Source organism: Vicia villosa, linkage group LG1 (genome assembly GCF_029867415.1).
Source record: "Vicia villosa cultivar HV-30 ecotype Madison, WI linkage group LG1, Vvil1.0, whole genome shotgun sequence".
Classification (NCBI taxonomy): domain Eukaryota; kingdom Viridiplantae; phylum Streptophyta; class Magnoliopsida; order Fabales; family Fabaceae; genus Vicia; species Vicia villosa.
Window position 1 is genome coordinate 28,494,158 of NC_081180.1, and position 6,532 is coordinate 28,500,689.

Sequence of the window (6,532 nt, forward strand, 5' to 3'; positions counted from 1 at the left end):
ATCCACAACTAGAAAATCCACCAGACATCACAAACCCCCATCATACCTAAAGGACTACCATTGCTCTCTTCTCCAAAGAACACCCTTATCCTCTTCTTCCACTTTATCATATAATACACCATATCCTCTGGCTGCTTACTTATCCTATGATAACTTATCCTCCCAACATAAAACATTCACCCTAAATATCACTACTGCCACTGAGCCAACATCTTATAAAGCTGCCATGACTGATCCTTCATGGCAACAAGCCATACAAACTGAACTACAGTCTCTTCATGACACAAAGACTTGGGAAATTACACCCCTTCCACCCAACAAAAAGGTCGTTGATAGCAAATGGATTTTTAAGTTAAAATTTTTCCTTGATGGGACCATAGCTAAACACAAAGCCAGACTTGTGGCCAAGGGTTACACCCAAATTGAAGGTTTGGATTACTTAGAAACCTTCAACTCTGTTATCAAGATGACCACCATTAGGCTTTTATTATCCATTGCTGCTACCTACAATTGGCACATCCACCAATTAGACTTTAACACTGCCTTCCTCCACCGAGATCTTGAGGAAGAAGTGTACATGAAACCACCCCCAGGAATGAAACTCTTAGCCAACATGGTTTGTAAACTAAAAAAAATCCATCTACGACTTGAAACAAGCCAGTAGACAATGGAACCACAAGCTTACATCCACTCTAACCAAACTAGGTTTCTTACAATCTAAGTCTGATTATTCTTTATTTACTAAATATACTTCTACATGTTTTACTGTTATCCTTGTATATGTCGATGATTTGATAGTTGCAGGCACACATCTCTCAGAAATTACACACATCAAACATACTCTGGACAAACAGTTTAGCATTAAAGACATGGGAATCCTAAAATATTTTCTAGGATTCGAAATTGCTCACTTCTCTCAAGGGATCACACTGTGTCAGCGTAAATAGTGCCTTGATTTACTACAAGACACTGGCTTACTTGCTTCAAAACCAGCCTCTACTCCTATTGAATCTGGGCTCAACCTTGATATCCCAGATGAAGCACTTCTTCTTGATCCATCCCTCTTTCGTATCATCATTGGTAAGCTCATGTACCTTACACAATCTAGACCTGATATTGTGTTTTCTGTTTGCAGGCTAAGCCAATACCTTTCCAAACCAACATCAACACATCTTCATTCTGCCTATAGGATTGTTCGGTACCTAAAAAACGCACATTCCAAGGGACTTTTCTTTAGAGACACTCTAACTTGCAACTCACTGGATTCTCAGACTCTGATTTGGGAGCCTGTCCTACATCTCGAAGATCAACAACCAGATTCTGTTTCTTCCTCGGAGACAACATCATCAGTTGGAAAACAAAGAAGCAAATAGTCGTATCACGCTCATCATCGGAGGCAGAATACCGTGCCTTAGCCAACACATCCTGCGAAGCTCAATGGTTACTTTTCCTCCTTCGTGACTTCAGAGTCCCTCATCCCTCACCTGTCACTCTCTACTGTGATAACCAAAGCGCCATTCAAATAGCAACCAATCCTATATTTCACGAACGCACAAAACACATAGAGATGGATTGCCACCTTGTCCGTGACAAAATTCAAGACCACACTGTTCACCTAATACCCATTAATTCAGCCAACCAAGTCGCTGACATCTTCACCAAATCACTACACCTTGGACCTTTTTCTTCTTGCATCTCCAAACTGGGACTGTTAGACATCCACTCCAGTTTGAGGGGGGTGTTGGAATACAAAAGCCCACTGGATAATTCACCTAAGGTCCATTTTCTAATACTTGTAACCTCTTTCCGTTTCTATAGCTATGTTAACTGTAACAGCTATATTTCTTTCCATATATAGCCATCACCTGTAACTATGTAAATTACTTTTGGAATAATAATTTTAGTTTTTCTTTTCTTTCCTTTTTCATATGCTTCCGTATGCTTACATCAACATCTACATCTCTTTAAAGTTTAAAGAGAAGGTCAAAAGAGAATGAATGGAAGCCAAAGATCAAACTCCTCTAAAATGGGCTTACATCTTCTTTCTCCATCTCTTCACTCGCCCTTATGAATCCTTCTTCTTTTGGGATTTTCTTATTCCACCCCATGCTCAAAAGATAGACCCTTTGTAATTCCAAACATGTCTCTCTAAAACCAGAAGTATATTTTCGGTGCACACTTTTTTTCTTTTGTTAAAATTGATTGAAAATCGGAAATATATTTGTGGTTTTAAATCGGGAATATATTTCTGGTTTCGATGCTGCCAATAGGAGGAAAATGTTTAGGCAATATATGTCATTTTTAGCTTTAATATATTTATGGTTGTTTTGCACTTAAATACAAATAACTGTACAATTGGAATATATATATATATATATATATATATATATATATATATATATATATATATATATATCTTACCCATTCTAATGATTCAGATTCATTCTCACATTCTCATATATATACTTCAAGAAATAAGAAATATATTCCTCCAAGAGTTAAGTTAAGAGTTACGATTTGGAGTAAGTATGTGTGTGTGTGTGTGTGTGTGTGTGTGTGTGTGTGTGTGTATATATATATATATATATATATATATATATATATATATATATATATAGGAGACGTATCAAATGAGAACTTTAGTTATTATGAGAACTGAGAACTTTTAATAATAATCGTACGATTTAAAATCAATGTCTCAGATTTTACTTAAATTTTAAGAGACAATAATTAATAGATAGATTCTGGTTTAAATACATATCACATTAAAGGAAATCTGAACATTGATTTTAAATCGTACGATTATTATTAAAAGTTATCAGTTCTCATAATAACTAAAGTTCTCATTTGATACGTCCCCATATATATATATATATATATATATATATATATATATATATATATATATATATATATATATATAAGACTTACTTTACATTTTGAATATTAATTCTTTTCAATCTAATGATTAAAATTAATGAGTATTAGTTTTTTCTCTGCATATTTAATTACTCATTATTTTTAATAATTAAATTGAGCAGAATTAATGATCAAGATGTGGAATAAGTCTTGATAACTTACTCTTGGGATAAGATTATCCCTCCTCGTATATATCACATTTGCTAAAAAAATTATTCTAAAATAGTTGTCAATTTTATTTTTTAATACAACTACAATTGTTTCTTCTTTAATTATTAATTTTTTAAATTATAACCTTTAATTAATATCATTTATATCACTTTCAAATTATTAACTTTTATTTTATTTCTTATTTGGCTAAGTTAAAATTTTGATCCTTTAATTTATCTCATTCATGAAATTAACCTCAATTTAAAGGTTAAATTACTCTCATGGTCCTTTAAGTTATTTAATTGTAACTGTTTGGTCCTTCAAGTTTTTTTTGTAATAATTTGGTCCTTTTGGGTGATAACTGCCTCCTTTTCCTCTCATTTTAATCATTTAGAAATGTTGATTGTTGTGTTTTTGGAAGCACTTCATCATTTTTACATCCCTCAAAATAGTTGCATCCACAATTATCACATTTTCTCGGTTAAAAAAGGATAATGGTGCACACATTTGATAACATAAAGGACCTATTTGTAGCGAAAATAATATGAAGGACCAAATTGTTACAATTAAATAACTTAAAGGACCTTGGGAGTTGATCGTACCTGATCAGAAGAATCGTCGCTGGCTGCTCGGACTGGATCTTTTAGGAAGGAGGAGGGGGGTGTACCTGCAAGGTACTCCGATGCCAAAGTGAGTAGACGAGCAAAGGAGTGCAAGTACTAGCTAAAGGTTAGAAAGAAGTGTGTACCTGACCCTCTAGTGTAAGAGGGTATTTATAGCCCCCAGCGCTGGGCCAAGATCTCGCTATATGGGTTGGGCATCCAGGCCCAAATAGGAGACTGCCAGGTTTCCTAGGCGAAAATATCGGAGGTGCGTGAGTCCCCTCCGTCCTGGTTAACCGCTCCGAAGATCAAGGGAGACGCGGTCTTTCAGGAGCCACGTGGAGCCCGTATTATTCGGAGGGTTGGGTGTGAAGGACCCCTGCGCGGAGCAGGGTCCTCGGCAAGTAGATGCTTGCGGGGAGCTGTGTGCCGAGCATCCACCTGCTCGTGGACAGCACTGTGCCGAGCACCAGCTAAAAGACGGAGAGTGGCGCCGGGCAATGCCGAGACGAGCATGAAGCATCGTCTGCCAGTAGCTTAGGTTGGTTTGGGCCTTTAAGCCTAATGGGCTGTAACTAGGTTGGGCCAAATCTTGCCCAGTCCAGAACAGAAGCCCCCCAAGTCGGAGTTCCGAGGAAGGAGCTTCGAGTTTTACTTCTGCTGGCCGGCCATCCCGAGCAGCGTTACCTCGAGGAGAAAGTCAGAAGGTCGCGCGTGGAGGGCACGCGCTGACGTGGCAGAGTAATGATTGCCTAGGGGTAGGAGGCGGCCCCTAGGGAATCTGTGTCAACCGACGTGACGTTTCGTATTCCGGGCAAAACCTCCTATAAAAGGAACGAGGCTTCTCATTAGGGCACTTTTTCGCCTCTGCTCAAGTGCTCGGCGTCTGGGGTCGATCTTCAAGCCTCTCATTCAAGAATTTCTTCCAGTAATCGAGTTTTCCCAAAATCACGTCTGGATCAGGTACGACTGTGTTCCTACTGGACTTTGAATGATTTCCTGCATTTTTATGATAAGTTTAGCTAGGAGATTATGCCGTTTTTTGCCATCTAAGTCGGCACATTGTTGCGGAGTAGGGTATCTTCCTTGGGTTATTCATGCGATGCCCGGGGGGAACCAATGTAAACGTTAGATGTTATTTGTTTTCCGCCCGGCTTCTTCATGTCTCAACTCGTCGTATTCATAGAACGGACGGCATGTTTAAGTTTCCAATCGGTTCGTTCCAGAACGTCCCCGGCCTTATTGAGGCCCCGTTGAGTCTTGCCGAGGTGGACCCGAGCGTCCTGGCCGCGGTCTTGATTGATTCATTGAAGGGGTTTGGTTGGTGGCTTTATTGCTCGTTGTTCCACCCTTTCACTTGCCTCGCGGTGGAAGGGTGGATTTGATGACCGGTCGAATTCATTTTTCCTTCTGCGTGCAGGTGAATCAGGTTCAGGGTCCAGCTCGGAGTCAAGCTCAGGGTCTAGCTCGAGCTCGTGGGATGAGTCACAAAAGACGAGTGCGAGCAGCTCCGAGGTCGAGGTGGTGGAGGTCGAGAGCGCACCTCTTTCAGTGATAGAAGAGGGTGACGATGAGGGGGTGTCCCCGGGGTCTGACGAGGAAACCGGGTCCGACGAGGATGTCCCCATGACCCCCTTGTTTGAATATGACTTTGAAGTGGACCTAGATTGGGTGGCCGAGGAGCCCCAACTGGAGGTGTCGCGGTACACCGAGTCACTATTCGGCGCGTTCCGTGAAGTTGAAGAACGAGGTCCGAGCGATGAACTGAACTTTCAGGTGGTATGCCCGTCCGCCGATGAGCGCATTTGCTCTCACTTCCATGGAGATAGTTTCGCCATGTATGAGTATGTTTTTCGGGAGCTCGGATTTCTTCTGCCGTTCACCAGCTTCCAAGTTTCGCTTCTGGCTAGTCTTGCACTGGCCCCGTCTCAACTACATCCGAACGCCTTTGCTTTTATGCGAGCCTTCGAAATTGTCTGCGAGTATCTGGGCATCGGGGCCACGACCGACCTGTTCTGCCGGTGTTTCAGAGTCCAACGGAAGATGGCCGACGGGCGGTATGGCTGGGTTTCCTTCCAGAACGCCGACCGTAAGCTCTTCAAGATGTTTATTGACTCGGTTAAGGACTTCAAAGACCGGTATTATGTCATTCGTCTCCACAGCCGGGCAGCCTACACTTCGCTGTCGAAAATGGTGACAATGCGTGGCGAGGACGGGGCCCCGGAGAGGGACGAGGAAGGGAATGTTCAGACCAGACTCTGCAGTGTATTCCCCTTTGTCTAGTGGAAGGCCCACTTCAGTTTTCCCCCAAAACATTATGCTCGGGAAGACGGGGATTTGGACGAGCAAGATGCAGCATCGTACCTTCGTCTTTGCCAGTGGGTGGACAGCTTCACCCTCAGTTCGTGGGTATCGAGGACTGGGGAGCCTATTTGTGACGAGGATGGGGTCCCGATGACCGAAGTTAGAGCCATCAACACCCGGGCTCTTTTGATGTGCCGGATGATCAGTGGTTTTTACACGTTTATTTACCATTGATTTTAGTCGTCTTTGCTTTATATTGTCAAGCGTTTTACTTCATTCTTCTACATTTTATGCTTTGGTTGTGGATTTTACTATTTGCAGGCTCCAAGGAATAAATCGAGACAAATCAATGCGAAAAAGTACAAAAAGGGGAGTTTCGAAGGAAGTGAAAAATCAAGCTACATTAGGTCTGACACGACCACCTGTGTCACCTGAAACTGAAAGTGTTAGGATGAAGCGTGGCCAAGAAAATGCAAAAGAGATGAAATTCACGGGGCTGACACGGCTCGTGTTAGCAAGTGTGAGATCTGGAAATTTTCAGCATATTTCTCATCGTG